Consider the following 18,504-nt stretch of genomic DNA (forward strand, 5'->3'; position numbering starts at 1 on the left):
CAGCCTGAAGCAAGTCGAACACACTGGAACTGGTCCACCCTACCTGTTATTGACATGCTAGGTGTCGTTGTTATGGCCTTGGCCGGCTGTGTCTTTGAGAAGTAGAGTGTGACACTGAGTCAAGTCTGTGCTCTGTATCAAGTCGGTCATTAAACCTGTTCTGTTCATCAAGTTCCTCATGGTGTTTTGCCTCTTACGTATGTGATTATGGACACTTTAGTCTTTACACCTCTTGTGCTCCAGCACTAGGGCAACCCCCCACTCCTGCTTTGCCAACTCTGGGCACGGACCACCTCCACCTTGCCAAGCAGGAATGAACCGTCTTACACCTCGTTGTCTTGGTGCAACGCCAAGTTCACAGAATGCTTCCTCCCCACATTCCCAACCGACGTGATGAAATACGTGCGGAAATGATAATTGCGGAAGAAGGAGTTGGAGACAGTTGGGCAAAGAGGCTGTTGAATGTATGTTTGAGAGAGGGTAAGATTCCAGCGGAGTGGCGTACCAGTCTAACTGTTCCAATATGGAAGAGGAAGGGAGACATACAAGATCCAAGGAGAAACCAGGGCATCACACTTCCAAGTCATGTGATGAAGTTACTACATTCTGGATGGGAGGATAAGGAAATCGGTGGAGCAGGAGATAGGTGCAGAACAACAGGGATAGAGGGATGACGGATGGGATGCTTATGCTGAGAGAGTTGGTCGTGAAGAGGTTGGAGATGCAAGATGAAACGGTATTAGGGTTTGTGGACCTTGAGGAGGCTTACTACAATGTCCTGAGAGAGATGGCGATGGAAACGCTGAGATGGAAGTGCCGGAAGCAGAACCTAGGTTGGTGGAGGTTACGTATGAGGGAATGAAGGGAAGAGATTTGGTTTGCCATGGGTTGTCAGAAGAGTTCAGCGCGAACGTCGGATTGAGGCGGGAAGTTCACTCAGTCGACTATTGTTTATTATGGGGATGGAGTTGGTGAGCAGGAGTCATCCCAAAAACTTCAAAAATGACTGCTTACTTACCTGATGCTCAGCATTTAAAAGCATAGAGCATGGACAAACAACACTGGAAAGGCAATGGCAAAGCACCCAGGATAACCCTTACCAAGAACCTGCTTCGGCAGCACCAACGCTCCGTAAATAGGGTACGGCACATCAGAATCAAATGGACGTTTCATGGTGAAATGAAGAGCTATTTTAACATCATCTGGGCTAAGATGAAGTACATTCCGATGTAGTGATGACAGATGTTTGATAACTAAAGAATTTTTACCCTTCACTTGGTCCAGATGAGATTTTAGTTCCATCGCTATGATGCAAGTTATACTTTAACGCTCAAAATGTGTAATGCACCTCGTTTCCCACCATGGTAAACGTACCCTGTTGTGGAATCAAACTCAGACCTCTGACAATAAGAGGCTTTATTGAACTATTTCTCTACCCATTCCTACAACACAAGAATACAGTTTATTAGTTCCGTATAAAGGCAATGAAAGCATACATCTCTTTCTAGTTCCTTGCAAGCAAGCCTTTCCGTACCTGTTACATCTCGGTAGTCTACAGCGCAGGGATACAGTATGCCACCTCTAGCGCACCGAATGGACACAGTTTATGTAAGCTCCCTCAAGGTCATCATGTACCCTAAACACCTTTAGTTGGTAAAATCCATTATTCAAAATGATGGGCGATGTATCACTCCTGAAACCCCGACTTTGTCATTGCACCGTGTTATGGATGCTCAATGTAAGGCCGTGACGTTTGGTAAGTTGTAAGAAAGAACACCTTGGCAATGGTCGCTCAAAAGAACGAGCTTTCAGAAAACTTATCACGATTGCAGTGACTCTTCTCTTTTCCTCCCCATTTCAGGAAGTTGGACGTGGCAGAATTACCTTCAAGAACAACATGCCCTATCTGCTCCTTTGCATCTCTTCAAAGAGGTGTATATTTCTCAATATTTTTTCTTTCTCTTCAAATTATATACATAACTTGCCTTGTGCAGTTTGTGCTTTGCCATCCTTACCTGCTGCTTCACTCAAAGTTACCTGTGCATCCATTCCTCTAGTTCATGAACTTATCTTTTCTATAAAGCGTGATCTCTCGGGCGTTCTTTTTTCCGTTTCACTCCACACAGTGCCAACGTTTCCCCCAAGGAAAAAACTTTTTTCAGCCTGGCATGCGCCTGGAGGGCCCAGAACCTCAAAATCCAGCAGTCTTCACCGTCCTGTGTGTGAGACAGGTAAAATTGCTCGGGTTCATCGTACTTTGTGTAAGATGAGTCCCAAGTGAGTAACGGAATCGGTACGTGCTTCAATCACACCACCGTCTTCCTCATACCTTTAGAATGTAAAATTTGTTTATTTACTACTACTACTACTACTACTATTACTACTACTACTACTACTACTACTACTACAACTACTACCACACTTTGCCAAACTCAAAGAAAGAAATATAACTATAAATACATGATACGAGTAGTCAGGGCCCGAAGGGATATTTTGGTTCAAATTCTTCCAAAAGCATCAAATTTGGCGCAGATGTTGCCCATGCCATACTCTTTCGATTTTTGACGGGTGCCAAGGGCGGTATGATCCGGGGAGCATACCGGTCCATCCCGCCATGTCACCTGACCTATGACGTCATAATTAGGATATGCATCCAATCACATGGCGTACTATAAGTGGTCAAAGTTCAAAATGAATCCATCGAAAAATGAAGGCAGGGATCCATTTTTAAGGTTTTCATAAATCCAATATGGCCGCCAGGTCACATGACCTATGACGTCATATTTATGACATGTATACAATCATGTATACATGAACCCGGATCATGATCGCACAAAAATTAAACACAAGGATATGGCATACAGTTCATAAAACATCAAAATCCGTACCTTTGTAATTAGGCTGATGAACTGCATATGCCTGAAAATTAGGAAATAGACATGTAAATATTTCCTCTAATTGTCAAAAATAAGGTCAGAGTTCGATTACCCAACCCAGAAACATAAAATGGTGAACCTCGCGTAAATCTTGACAAAAAACTCAAAAACCGACATGTTTGACTCAAAAATGACCTTTAAGATGACCTTGAGGGTTGACTTTGACCTCGAACCATCAAAATAACATCATAATTGGATTCCTCGACCTCGAAACCCCCTGAAAAGTGCTATCATACATGATTCCAACCCTTTTGGTTATTTAACTGATTTTCCTCTAATCCGGGTGGCGGCCATTTAGTATTTCGCCAATATGGGGCCCCCGGCTCTTCTCTTTGAAAATACTACCTCTGCCTCATCCCCTCCATCCAGACTCCCAACCCTTCCCTTCTCCCATCTCCTTCTACCTATTGGCTCCCACCCACCCCTTCCCATCCCTCCTCCCATCTTCTCCCACCCCTCCCCACGCCTTCCCCTCCCTCCTTCTACCTCCTCCCACACCACCCATTCCCCTCCCTCCTCCCACCTTCTCCTGCCCTCGGCCCCTCCCTCCCTTCCCCCTCTAACCTCTCCGCCTTCATCCAAACACACACACACACACCCCTTGCCTTCTCTCCTCCCACCCTTGGAGAGTGTAAGATGGTTCCGGGCATCACTTTAACACTCCTAAGCCAGAACGGTAGTACTACCCTGGGCGGTTGCTGTCTACAACCTCCTACCTAAAACCAAGTTTCTAGTAAGAGCGCTTGCTCAATGACTTCAGCACTCAATTTGAAACCGTTGATAAAGGAATGGATAGCTTGGCAAGCACTAGCTAGCGACAATAAAGGGCGACTATAGCAAAATGGCGACAAAAGGACTTTTTAAATTAATGACTTCCAAATATTAATCACAAGTATCGCAGGTCCCAGTAGAGTGACAAGTCGTCTCATGGAGGTATGAATTAAGACGACACTGCAGAAGGAGGGATGACAGCCTTGCTTACGTAAGTACACCGAGTTATAAGAATCGCCATTTTCTTAACTTTTACAGATTTCAATCCAGATTTCGCAGGTTATTTAGTCCACCAGGTTCGATCCTCAAATCAGAACACAGATTTTGATTATATTCCTTAATTAGAACGTTATCGGTAGAGCACAAACCGCTGCCAGGCTGAACCATTTACATTTTCTATCCCACTGATAGGCCGGCTCTGGATTCGGACCTGAACCCAAATCTAATCGGCTTGTTCTCGTCACCAACCTAACTTGTCCACCAAATTTAGTCATAATCTGTCCACAACTTTTTGAGATATCACGCTACATATCGCTTTTGGCCCAATCTCTCAATGGTGAAGAATCACCAGAATAATTAAATAATTCTCCAATCCAGATTCGAATCTTCACGAAAATCGAAAAACGTTTTAAGATGTTCTGCTCACAGACAGATAGGCAAACAGGCTTGAATACATAACGTCCATCGGCCTTCGGTGGCGGAGGCAAATATCAATGAGGGCTGACCTTTGTGTATGACTGTTTTTTGTTTTGGAAGAGGAAGTGGAACATACGTTTGGCTGTACCGTTTCCTATCGTGTCGGAGAAATAAAACTGTTTTGATCACAGTGATCCTAATACAGATGATGTCATATGCAGGTTTGTGGGTTCCGTGTGCTATTGTGTGCGGATGGACGACCATCACGAAGAGCTTTCTGGAGGAATGCAGATGCTCCAGAGTTGAGGCCTGCTGGTTGGTGTCAGCTTGCTGGTCGCACCCTGATGACTCCAAAAGGTACTAACTTGGGGGTTGGAAGGAAGCTGGTATTAATTGAAAAAGATACACATTTTGTTCGGTGTCATGCCCCCTGCTCTGCCTGGGCTGGTGGCTTGGGATGTCGGATTGTCGTGGGATGAGAAGGAAAGAAAATAAGGAATTCTGGAATGAATTTTAGTTTAAATTTAAAGAGTAACGGTGAGGGAAGTTATTTGTTGAAATGAAAGATATTGATTGTTCATTTTCACATTTAGTTTGAGGAACTTTGAGAATGGAGGTCCTCAATGCCAAACAGGAAATTAGAGCCGTCTCCCTTGACATTTCACGTGCCTTCGATACGGTCTGGCACCCCGCTCTGCTCACCAAACTCTCCTCCTTTGGTATCCATGGAAATCTCCACGCATGGCTGGAGGACTTCCTCTCTAGTCGGAGTCAACGTGTGGCCCTGAATGGGTTTCTCTCATCTCCTCTTCCTGTTCAGGCTGGAGTTCCCCAAGGCAGTGTTCTGGGCCCTGTGCTTTTTCTGGTCTTCATCAATGATCTCTCTGACTCTCTTGAAAATCCTCTCTATCTCTTTGCTGACGACTCTACTCTCTGTCGCTCCATTCCTCATCCCTCAGATCGGCAGTCTGCAGCCTCCTCACTCTCTGCAGACCTGGACAAAATCACAGACTGGGCAAACAAGTGGAACATGTCTTTCAATCCTGACAAATCTCACACTCTTACGATGTCTCTCCGAAAAGGCCGACTGGACAACCCTCCCATCCACTTTCTGAATAATCCTCTCCAAGAAGTTCTGTCACTCAAGCTTTTGGGTCTCACTATCTGCCATGATCTTTCCTGGGAAAACCACATTTCCAAGCTGGCCTCCAAAGCCAGTCGCCGACTGGGCATCCTCCGTCGTGCGAAGTCCTTCCTTGGCACACCTGAGCTCCTCACCACTTACAAGACTTTCATCCGCAGCTCAATGGAATACTGCTCTCCCCTCTGGTCTGGTGCTCCTGCTTCACACCTAGCTCGTCTTCACGCTGTTGAAACCAAAGCGTTCAGAATCATTGGAATCTCCCGCGATGAAGCTAACTCCGAGGGCCTTTCACTCACTCACCGCAGGCAGGTTGGTGGTCTTTCCGTCTTCTACCGACTCCTCTCTGGCCTTGCCCCCCCCCCCCCCCCCCCCAGCTCTCTCTGGGCTCTGTCCCCCAAATATTCCTACAGGTCGCACAAGATCTACCTGCAACCCTCTCATGGTTAAACTGCCAAAATCAAGACTTTCTGCTCACCTTCACTCCTCTTTTCTCCCGCCTCTGGAACAAACTCCCTCACTCTCTTCAATCCCACTCCACCCTCCAGGTCTTTAAAACAGCTGTTCACCACCATCTCTTATCTTCCCACATCCAAAACCTTGATCTTTTCTACCCCTGCTAATTTCACCCCAAATCCTACACTTTTTTTGAAATACCAACTTCTGTCCTGGAAGTCCTTGGTCTCCTTGTGTTTTATACCTCTTTAGTCGGGCCGCAGAGCCTTTACACCGGGTATCTTTACACCGGGCCGCAGAGCCCACCCCTTCCCACGCCTCCTCCCCCCAAGCCCTCTCCCTCCCACACTTCTCCCTGCTCTCAAATGTTGTGTTTGTGTGCTCCCCCTTCTCTCATCTTGTCCTCCGCTCCCTCTTTTTATATATTTTGTTTGTCTGGTTGATTTGTTTGTGAAATAAATGTTAGCTCTTTCACGAGCCTCGATTCTGTATACAAAAAAAAAAAAAAAAAAAAACTTTCTTGTACCTTTCAGATGTCATTCCAAGTATGAGCTAAATGTTCATTGGGTAATTTGGCCCTTTCTTAATGTGATTAGGTGGATTGGTTGGAAATGCGTACTTGTGACCACAGTTTAACCACACTGAGATGTGATACTAACAGTGCAAGTGGTTATAGTTAATATTTTAATTTCTCAAATTTCCGATGATCCCATTTTCATCTCACCTTTCTCGAGTCAGTTGTGTTTGATTTTGTTTTCTTGAGTTAATTACTTGCATTTTATTTCCTGAGTCAACTGTATTTCATTATTGTTGTGGCTTTTTGAGTCAACTGTGGTTTTGCACTTTAAGTTTTGAGTGGATTACATGGAAGGGCTTGAGCGAGAGGACCTATCGACCAGCATTGAGCGAGAGGATGGATGTTTAGTGAGAGGACCCATCGACCAGCATTGATCGAGGGGATGGACGTTGAGTGAGAGGACCCATCGGCCAGCATTGAGCGAGAGGATGGATGCTTAGTGAGAGGACTCATTGACCAGCATTGAGCGAGAGGATGGATGCTTAGTGAGAGGACTCATTGACCAGCATTAAGTGAGAGGATGGATGTTTAGTGAGAGGACCCATTGACCAGCATTGATCGAGAGGATGGACATTGTGCGAGATGACCTATCGACCAGCATTGAGCGGAAGGATGAACGTTAAGCGAGAGGACCCATTGACCAGCATTGAGCAAGAGGATGGATGTTGAGCAAAAGGACCCATCGACCAGCATTGACTGAGAGGACGTTGAGCGTTGACTGAGAGGGCTATTCTACAAGCCGAAGGAAGACTTACCTAGTCTATATGGGACTGCATGTCCAAATATTAATGCATCGTGTGAGAAATGATGAGAGAGGGATTGAGATCTCTGAAGATCTAAAGACTTCCTTAAGCTTATTGAGTGCCTGAATTGAGATCTCTGAAGATCTGAAGACTTCTTCAGACCATTGAGTGACTGCATTGAGATCTCTGAAGATCTACAGACTTCCTTCAGCTTATTGAGTGACTGCATTGAGATCTTTGAAGATCTACAGACTTCCTTCAGCTTATTGAGTGACTGAATTGAGATATCTGAAGATCTACAGACTTCCTTCAGCTTATTGAGTGACTGCATTGAGATCTCTGAAGATCTACAGACTTCCTTCAGCTTATTGAGTGACTGAATTGAGATCTCTGAAGATATACAGACTTCCTTCAGCTTATTGAGTGACTGCATTGAGATATCTGAAGCTCTAAAGACTTCCTTCAGCTTATTGAGTGACTGCATTGAGATCTCTGAAGATCTAAAGACTTCCTTCAGCTTATTGAGTGCCTGATTCAGTGACCATCAGGACCAACAGCTGAGAACTGTCTGCGGTTTTGCCCCTTTAACCCGCGAACCTCCAAACGACGGGTCCACAACCTTGGTTGTCTGGTCGTGTGTTTGTGGCCAAAGGTCATACAATCATGCAGAGAAGGAGATGCATCATTAAAGATGTCGTGGATTTCACACTAATAGGGGAGATATACCTTGGAGTGGTGGGACAGAGACAGACACACACACACACAGACTTCAAAATGGTGTTGACAGCAAATAAAAGTACTGTATGTATTTAACACAAAACTCTACAAACTTACGAGTGTGATCGTACATCATTCTGCATGTTAACAACTGTGCGTTCACCCCTGATATAATCGAAACAACCTTTTCCTCATAATGTTTGGTGAAAAAAAGCTTCAACGCAGAAAATAATTATCGATAGATGGTGGTGGGTAGTTGTATTATTGTGTGAGGTGTTTGTGAGTATATGATGCAAAGTCGGAGGGAGTACTGTATAAGGATGCATCGTTGTGTGATGGAATTTTCTTGCAGGATACAGTGAGAGAGAGTTTTCTTGGGAATCCTATCTGCAAGCTTGTGGTGGAACTGCAGCCCCGCATCATGTCTTCCGACATTTTGCAATGGTTTGTCTCTTCCCTCTTGGTATCTCAATGTATGCTGAAGTCTGTTATTCGTTCTGCGGTATAAAAAGTTTTTCGATTGCAAGCATTATTAATTTATTATTGGGACTGTACACTGAATCTGTGCACTATTGGCTGTGCCAGCTGGATTTTCTTGGGATATAACTTGTTTTAATACCAGACTTGGTGGTGTAATTGTCGGAAATCTGCCCTGGGTTGGAGGTTGGTGGTTCAAACACCGGCTGAGTTGTACCTGCTGATTCATTACTTTACACCGAGCATTTGAAAACATATGGATGGAGCACAGACAAACTAGCATAGAACAGGCTTGATGGGTCTTAAAGGCCTCCTGCTATGAAGTTCCTCGTTAGGGAACTCGTATCTTACTATAATTCACCAAATGTCTGTCCGTCTGTTCCCAGGTACCGCAAAAACTGCTGAACCGATGGCAACGAAATTTTGGGTGGGTAATCTGGGGACCCCCTGGAGTAAAATCGGCTATATTGTTTTTCCAATTTCCAGTTTTTCCAAACACGATGGAATAATATTTACCGATATGAACAGTGATGTGGCTTTGATTGAAATTCTACAAATACTGTTTAGATTTTGATGATTTGCGTGTGATATGATTTAACGGATGTTTATATAAATAGTTTAAAATAAAAAAGCCTTCAATTTCTGATATTTTGCCTTTTCATTTGGGCCTCCCATTTGAAGCCCCGCCCATAGGGCGGGTACCGTTGCTAGTTATATTAATATGAACATGTGGAATGAAAATTGGCCAATGAAGGAGTAAATAAACTTTTGTCTCTTCATTGACCTTGGACTCATACTAGAGCATATATATATATATATAAATATATATAAATATAAATATATATATATTCAGGGACACCACAAATGACCATTCCAAACTCAAAAAATGTTTAAAAAAATAAAGAAATGGTATATGACGATACAGTTTGCTGCATGTGAAAGAACATTTCTCAAAGTTTGAACTTCCTCTTCGTTTCCAGGTGTCCCCGATGACATGCAATGTCACATTTCCTGCAAATGGCGTCCCCACAACAAAAGGTGCGGTGTGTTGCCTTGTTTATAGAGACCAAATGAGCGACACAAGGTTCAACAAAGCTTCAGCACGATCCACAGAAGACAGCCACCATCGGGAAAAACGATTCGTCAAGAGCACAAAAAAATTATGGAAGCCGGTAGCATCCTGCAGAAGAGGTGGACAAGCCGGCCGAGAACGAGTGGTGAGGATGTTGAACACGTTCGTCAGTTGTTGGAGCACAGTCTTCCTTGGACCATTCGGACTGACGCTATGGGGCTATCTGCAGCTGCCGCACTCAACGGTAGATAGAGTGCAGCACACCTAACGAGGTTTGAGGTTCAGCTGGTGCAGTCTCTCAAGATGGATGACTGGACATTACCCATAGCGTTTGTAGCGGACATTTTAGGACGTTTAGCCGAAGACAGATTCCTACGAGATGTGTTCTTCTCAGATGAGTCAACTTTCCACGTTTCGGTGAAGGTTAACAGACATGACGTCAGGATTTGGGGCCCACAGCCTCCCCTTGAATTCTGCGAACTTGAGTGGGACAACCCAAAAGTTAACGTGTGGTGTGGTCTGACTCATGACCAAGTCATTGGGTCATTCTTCTTTGCTGAAGCCACTATCAAGTCTGACAATTACCCGGATATTTTGGAGAACTTTGCACTCTTGCAATTGGTGAACCTGCAACCAGAGATAATTTAGCAACAGGACGGAACTGCCCAACACTGGAGTCCGATAGTGCCCATTGCCAAATTTCCTGAATGAACACATCAATGATCGATGGATTGGGCGTGATAGTCCGATTCTGTGGCCACCACGTTCTTCGGACATAATCCCTCTGGACTATTTTCTCTGGGTTTATGTGTCGTACATGGTGTACCGAATGACAGAGTTACCGCTATTGCGGATCTGAGACAGAGACTGAGAGCTGCAACGAGACCATAAATGCAGGAATGGTGAACAAAACCTGGAAGGAGATCAATTATCACCTTCACGTGTTGCAGTCGTGGCCAAAAATATTTGCACTCTTGCACATTTTTCAAATAACTCACAATTGTCTAAAAATAAGTTGAAATTGGCAAAAGTATTTGTCTCCACAATTCTTTATTTCACTGTTAATGTTACAGAACCTTTGTTTTGATTCAGAACTTAATATATCCTTTAAATGAGGAAATAAAAAGAAATGGTATTGACAAAATTATTGACACCCAAGACTTAATATTTGGTAGCACAGAGTTTGGACAAAATACCTGCAGTGAAGCGCTTCCTATAGCCATGAATGCGCTTCCTACACCTCTCTACTGGCAGTTTGTTCCACTCTTCTTGTTCAAACTGCTCCAGTTCTTCCAGATTTGAAGGTTACCTTCTCCCAACTGCTGTTTTCAGATCTCCCCACAGGTGTTCAATGGGATTTAGATCTGGACTCATTTCTGGTCATTTCAGAACAGTCCAGGGTTTTGTCTTGAACCATTCCTGGGTGCTTTTTGAAGTGTGTTTGGGGTCATTGTTCTGCTGCAAGACCTATGACCTTCGACGGAGACCTACCTTTCTGACACTGGGTTTTTTTTTTTTTTAATACTGAATCGAATATTGTGCTCCAAAATGCCTTAGTAATCTCCTGATTTCATGATGCCATGCACACATTCAAGGCAACCAGTGCCAGAGGCAGCACAGCAACCCCAAAACAACACTGAACCTCCTCCATGTTTGACTGTAGGGAAGGTGTTATTTTTCTTTGAAGGCTTCATTTTGTTTTCTGTAAACAGAGATGATGTGCTTCACCAAAAACCTCTAATTTGGTCTCATCTGTCCAAAAGACATTCTCCCAGAAGGATTTTGGCTTTTTTCAGGTGTGTTTTGGGTCTCTCTCTCAACAGTGGGGTCCTCCTGTGTCTTCTACCATTGAACCCCCTTTCTTTGAGTTGGCGATAGATGGTGCGAGTTGAAACTGTCGTACCTTGTGTCTGAAGACCAGCTTGAATCCGTTTGGCAGTTGATCGAGGTGCTTTCTCCACCATTCGAACAATCCTAATCTATGATCAAGTTTTCTCTTGTGGCCACGTCCAGGAAAGGTTGGCTACAGTGCCATTAGTCCGGCAGCTGAGCTAAATATAGCATAACAATTGTGCATTTTGTGAGGAAAGCACCAAATTTGGCACACTAGTAGACTATCATATTATGAAAAGATCTGGATATTGGGCCATCTCAGATCCAGAGATTTGATTTTTGCAAGATTTGCAGATTTTGCAGATTTGCAAGCCGAGATTGCAACGCCAGGGACGGCCGACTCCTTCCTGCGAGCTGCCCACGTCACCCGCACAAGAAGAGCTCATCAAATCACTGCAGCGGCACTGCACATCCTGCAACACCGTGCGTATGAACGCCACTGTATGACATATGCTGATGATGCAGAAGACTTGCCTGAGTTCAAAGACTGGTGTCACCAGAGAGGAGAAGACATTCCCAACTTTCAGTACTGGGCAACTGTGCTGGAACTAGAGATGTTGGTACTGGTCTACGTGCTTTCTCTGCGGCAGGCTTCATTCACGATGTACCTTGATGCCCTGACGGAACTGGTCCCATGGTTCCATGCCTTAGACCACACACACTATGCCAGGTGGGTCCCTGTTCACCCGAGGGACATGGTTGCACTCCCAATGAAGCACCCAGATGTAGCCAGAGAATTCAGGGCTGGCAACTTCACTGTACAGAAGACGAAGAAGGTGTTCTCTTCGATCCCAATCGAATCGAAATCTTGCAAAAATCAAATCTCTGAATCTGAGATGGCCCAATATCCAGATCTTTTCATAATACGATAGTCTACTAGTGTGCCAAATTTGGTGCTTTCCTCACAAAATGCACAATTGTTATGCTAAGTTGCCCCACTACATGGGCCTTAAACTACCTGATAACATTGTTTATGGTGGACACAGGAACATCAAGGTCTCTGGAGATTGACTTGTAGCCTTGAGATTGTCCATGCTTGGCTACAATCTTGTGTCTGACCTCCTAAGACAACCTGGTTTTCTTTCTTTTCTCCATACTCATTGCGGTACACACAGTGACACAAAACAGCAGAATGACTCCTTTTCTCCATTCGAACTGGTTGAATGAGTGATTTTTATATTGCAGGCACCTGTAACCCACCATAGGAGAGTTCAATTCCTAAAGCCGCTGTCACACCTTGACGTTTTAGCCAGCGTATGCCGACGTATCAAAATTTGGCGAATACGCTGGCACACGTCGAATACGTTATGGGTAAGTTTTGTATACGTTAAGAGCACGCTGAAGCACGCTGGCATACGTCGTAGTACGCCGAGCTCGTCGACAAATTTTGTGCATGCACAAAATTTGTCGACGTATCCAGCGTATGACTCACACGTTCCGCATACGCTGGCCATAAGTTGTAGGCACGTTAGGCGATCGTTGACACACGTCGACACACGTTACTTGTACGTTACTCATAAGTCGAAATACGTCGAGATAATGTCTAGCGTACCCGAAACTTATTTCTAACCTATGAGTAACGTGCTTTGAACCTATGTGTAACGTATCTCCAACGCATATTGACGTATGTAGACGTATTTGACGTCTTCCGGACGACCACAGAACTTACTGAACGTGTTTCTAACTTAGAGCTACCGTATAATGGCGTATTGGCAGCGTTTAGGGGAATTGGTATAAATGGGGTTCACAGGAGGAACCCGTCAGTGTTCCAGACTCCATGGTGAGCAGATGTCCATGTCATCCGAGAGATGGAGGATCCGGCAAGGCTGAGACGAGAATACCTACTAGCTGTCCTCCAACATCAACATGACCTCATCGATTTGACACTGTACCAGTTGCGTGCCAATAGAGCCAGGAGAAGAAGAGGTGAACGGAGGAGAAGGAACTGGGTGAGACCATGGATCGGGAGGCGACGGCAGTTTGGCATGTATGACCAGCTCATGGTGGAACTCCGTAACAAGGACCATGCATCCTTCACCAACTTCCTGCGTATGCCCCCAGCGATGTTCGACGAGCTGCTAGCCAGAGTGGGTCCAAGGATAACCAAGCAGTACACCTTCTACAGGGATCCGCTTGAGCCTGGCATGAAGCTGGCACTGACTTTGCGTCAGTCATTTGCTGTCAAGCTCATTGTCAAAGCATGCTTGATCCTGCACAACCTCATGAGGACCAGGTAATTCATGTTTACATAGCATATATTATACAGTATACAATGCAATTTAACTTCTAGCCTATGCTTATAAACATTATATGATTTACCTTAAATGTTATATGTATCATTATATTACTTTTTATTGTACAGCGCATTAGAATATATGTTTTTATAATAGGTGCGCTTTATAAGTAAATAAAATCAAATTCAAATTCCAGGTACCCAGGACTACAGAACCAGCAGCTTGACCGGGCAGAGAATGAGAACCGTGACCTTGTTCCAGGAGCATGGCGAGAGGGACATCACTTGGAGGATATACAGACAGCTACTGGCCCCAACACTGCCTCCAAGGACGGAAAGAAACAGAGGAATCTCCTCAAGCACTGGGGTAACTCCCCAGCTGGCGCAGTTCCGTGGCAAGATAGGATGATTTAGATATTTGTATTACTGCATTGTTCAGGCAATAAAGGACCTCAGAGACAGTAAGATTCCTCTTGAAATGAACATCGTATAAAAAGCTTTTTTTCAATTATGCACTTTGCAATATACATGTACAATTCAACAAATAAAAAATGTTCTTGTTACTTTGTAATACGTTTGTATTGACTGTACATTATATTATTATACCTTTTTCAAAGTGTATGAATAAACATATATATTTATATGGACCCAAAGGGAGTCAGTGATTCGAATTCAAAGATTCGAAGTTTTCTTCGGCATGACGGTGATGTTGACACTTCGATGTCTAGTGCGGTTATGATTTGAATCGTCGAGCGGCAGCCTTTTAATAGGCTACGCCACATGATCGTCAGCGATACGCTGCCGCGCGCTATGCATAAGTTAGACTATCGTTGGGCATAAGTTGTGAACGCCGACAACACGCTAAGCATTCGTTGGTATAAGTTATCGAAACGTTCTGTGTACGTTACTAATACGTTATGCATACGTCCAACTCGTTATGAATACGCTATTATACGCCCAAAACTGGAAAAAAAACATCGATAGTTCAGCGAACGCCAGCGTTTTAGATAAATTTTGATACGTCGGCATACGCTGGCTAAATCGTCAAGGTGTGGCAGGGGCTTAAGTAAAGGAGAATCACCTGCTTGAAATCTAATTATTTTTAACAACTTCTAAAAGGTGCCAATAATATTGTCTGGGCCATTTTCGGATTTCTGTGTGAAATACGCTAAGATTGTGATTTTTTCACGTTTTTTTGTTTTGTTTCACTGCAAACCAAACAAATACAAATGTGGATACAAAAATATTTTTTTATTTCAACAATTTTCGGGAACAAATGGTGAATTAGTTGAAAAAAGTGCAAGGGTGCCAATAATTTTGGCCATGACTACGTGTGAGAAGAGGTGCTCATGTAGAAGTGTTCCGATGATTATAAATGATTATCTTGACGAAAAAATACTTTGAGAAATGTTATTTCACATGCTGCAATCTGCATCGTTGTATCCCATTTAATTATTTTTTATTAGGGTTTGAGTTTGGAATGGTAATTTGCAGAGACGCTTTACAAAAGCAGAAATTGGGAAATTAAATCACTTTGGTGTTTTTTGGATTATTGAGAATATCTTGTTCCAATAACTTTTTTGAACAACCCTCATACGTTATATCTAACACGTGGACGTTTGGAGACATCGGTGTACCTTTACGCAAGTTACAAGGGAATTAGCAGACGATGGATAAATCAACAGTATATGGAATTTTAATCGGGGATTCCACCATCATGAGCTAAGTAGTCAACAGGAATACAAAACAGGCTAAGTTACACACAAGGAACTTTGGTGCCAGAGGAAGCCATTTGGCCCATCATGTCTGTGCTGCACCAACTCCAGTATCCATCACCCATCCACACACTAGCTACCTACAACTCCATGTATCCATCACCCATCCACTAGCTACCTACAACTCCATGTATCCATCACCCATCCACACACTAGCGACCTACAACTCCATGTATCCATCACCCATCCACACACTAGCTACCTACAACTCCATGTATCCATCACCCATTCACACACAAGCTACCTACAACTCCATACATCCACCACCCATCCACACACTAGCGACCTACAACTCCATGTATCCATCACCCATTCACACACAAGCTACCTACAACTCCATATATCCACCACCCATCCACACACTAGCTACCTACAACTCTATATCCACCACCCATCCACACACTAGCGACCTACAACTCCATGTATCCATCACCCATCCACACACAAGCTACCTACAACTCCATATATCCATCACCCATCCACACGCTAGCTACATACAACTCTATATCCACCACCCATCCACACACTAGCTACCTACAACTCTATATCCACCACCCATCCACACACTAGCGACCTACAACTCCATGTATCCATCACCCATCCACACACAAGCTACCTACAACTCCATATATCCATCACCCATCCACACACTAGCGACCTACAACTCCATGTATCCATCACCCATTCACACACAAGCTATCGAGTGATACCCTCTGCTATTGGAAGTTCCCTTGTCTCTTCCCATATAAATGTGGAAGCAATTGAATATTCTTGCATCTTCTGCCCTCATCAAACGCCAATTTTCCCATGCTGTTCCTCAATCAGGCCACACTCCTCTTCAACCTTTCGTTATCTCGATATACTTAGCCTGTGTTGTTGTTGTGTTTAATATCCTTCGTTACCTCTTTTCCATATTCCCTTTTGACCTGCCGAGTTATTTTCCTAACCAGACTCTGTTTCCTGCCCTACCGATGAGTCGGACTTGGTTTCCTGTCATCTTGTATCGAATGCACTGCGCGTACCTGCCTGCTCAACCATCCCGGTCCCTTCATGCCTCCACCTTTACAACTCACTGGAATATGCCTCCTCTCCCCACACATTTTCCCATTTCTCCGATGCGGACCACCCACTCATTAACTTCAGCCAATCAAAATCTCCCAAATCACTTGTGATACCCTCACAGTTTACTCTCGTAAGATCCAACAGCCTTACACCACGATCCCGAACTTCACCTCTCAACAACAGAGTAGCGCTTACAATATCGGGATCGCTTATCCCCAGACACTGTCCCACCTCCACCGCAATGTTTGGATCGTTGCTCAAAACGAGATCTAAAGCAGTTAACCCTTTCGTGGCCTTTTCTACAAACCGTTACATTCATTCAATCAGTTAAACAAATTGTATTGTAAAACAACTTGCTTGTGATTAATGAACATTGGATTGTATTTGGAATGCTGTTCCACAGGGTCCCGAGGGGGCCTTCCAGCCTGGAATGCGGCTCGAGGCACTGGATCGTCAGAACCCAGCCCTCGTTTGTGTGGCCACCATAACGGACGTCCTCGGATGGCGTTTGCTTATCCACTTTGATGGATGGGATCCAGCCTATGATTATTGGTTTGTTTTGCTTTCTCTTCCTTCCACAATCAATGTCATGCACGTCCGTATATTAGGAGCTATCCCAACGAGGCGAAACCCAATTAGGGGCCGATTTGAACCTGCTAGGCCAGGATAAGATTCTATGTCCTGTGCTCGTTTGTTTGTTGTCTCCGAATGCACTTCCGCTCTAGCTAACCGAGTACTGGCGAATGTAAGTCGCACAGATTGTGATGTATGAGTACATTGTGATTTCCTTCTGTGTCTGTTTCCTTGCATGTTAAATTGTAGACATGTTCGACGTGACCCAATCCAAAACCGTGATCCTTTCTACCCCCATTAACCCTCCTCAAGCCAACCACTTTGCCAAGTTTCTTGTTTTTACTTCCTGAGAGTTTGTTGCTGTATCTATCTAGCAGTCTTAGGCCTCATTCCTCCTCTCTTCCCTTATCTTCAAAGTCTTTTTCTATTTTGTCCCTCGTTACATCCGCCACCGAAGGTGGATGGACGTTATGCTTTCACCGTTGTCTGTTTGTCTGTCTATTTGCCTGTGAACAAGATATCTCAAAAAGTTGTGGACGGATTCGGACGAAATTTGGCAGAGATGTAGAGTGTGTGACAAGGACGAAATGATTAGACTTTGGTGAAGATCCGGATTCGGATCCGGCTACTAGAATTTTTAAAAGTGATTCTTCACCATTGGGAGATCAGGCCAAAAACGGTACATAGCAGGATATCTCAAAAAGTTATGGACGGATTTGGACGAAACTTGGTGGACAGGTCGTGTGTCTGACAAGGACGAAATGTTTCGATTTTGGTGAAGATCTGAATATGGATTCGGATATGAGAATTATTTAATTTTTTAAGTGCTCCCCATTGGGAGATAGGGCCAAAAACGATACATAGCATGATATCTCAAAAAGTTGTAGATGGATTTGGACGAAACTTGGTGTACCGGTTGGGTGTCTGACATGGAAGAATCGATTCGATTTTGGTTCAGGTCCGAATCCCGATCCAGCCTAGCAGTGGATACAAATCATAAATTGTTCACCTGGTGGAGGTATGCGCTCTACCTAGTGCCGTTTTAGTCCCTGTTTCTGTGTGTTTTCCCCTCTCCTTCTACTGTTCCTTTTGTTCTGTTACATGGTCTGGTTTTGATCAGATTACAGCTTTAAGTATACCTTTGGTGTCATTTGAGAGTTGTTTCACACCGCAATGTTGAAGGTGAAGAAAACCAACAGGTAACTTATTTTCCTCTTCCTCAAATGGAACCTCACTCACTCAACGTCCGGTGTACCGTTGTCACACCTGTGTCAAAACAGCGTTGTACACTTCAGTGCATGCTTGTGAATACCGTGACACTGTAGTCACGATATGGCCCGTGCCCCCCATGACCAGGTGTGATGATGACAGCCCATACATCTTCCCTGTGGGTTGGTGCCACCAACATGGAAAGCCACTGACTCCTCCTCAAGGTTTGAGCA

At 44.2% G+C, this 18,504-nt stretch overlaps 1 long non-coding RNA gene across 1 annotated transcript; it reads left to right on the forward strand.

Annotated features, from left to right (window-relative positions):
- The first annotated feature begins 4,564 nt into the window (after positions 1 to 4,564).
- LOC137428264 (uncharacterized) lies at positions 4,565 to 9,238 on the forward strand. The gene is made up of 3 exons (XR_010984684.2): positions 4,565 to 4,700; positions 8,330 to 8,421; positions 8,841 to 9,238. It is a non-coding gene; the product is annotated as an uncharacterized LOC137428264 (long non-coding RNA).
- The last annotated feature ends 9,266 nt before the right edge of the window (positions 9,239 to 18,504 follow it).

Source organism: Myxine glutinosa, chromosome 5 (genome assembly GCF_964187855.1).
Source record: "Myxine glutinosa chromosome 5, kmMyxGlut1.1, whole genome shotgun sequence".
Taxonomy (NCBI): Eukaryota; Metazoa; Chordata; class Myxini; order Myxiniformes; family Myxinidae; genus Myxine; species Myxine glutinosa.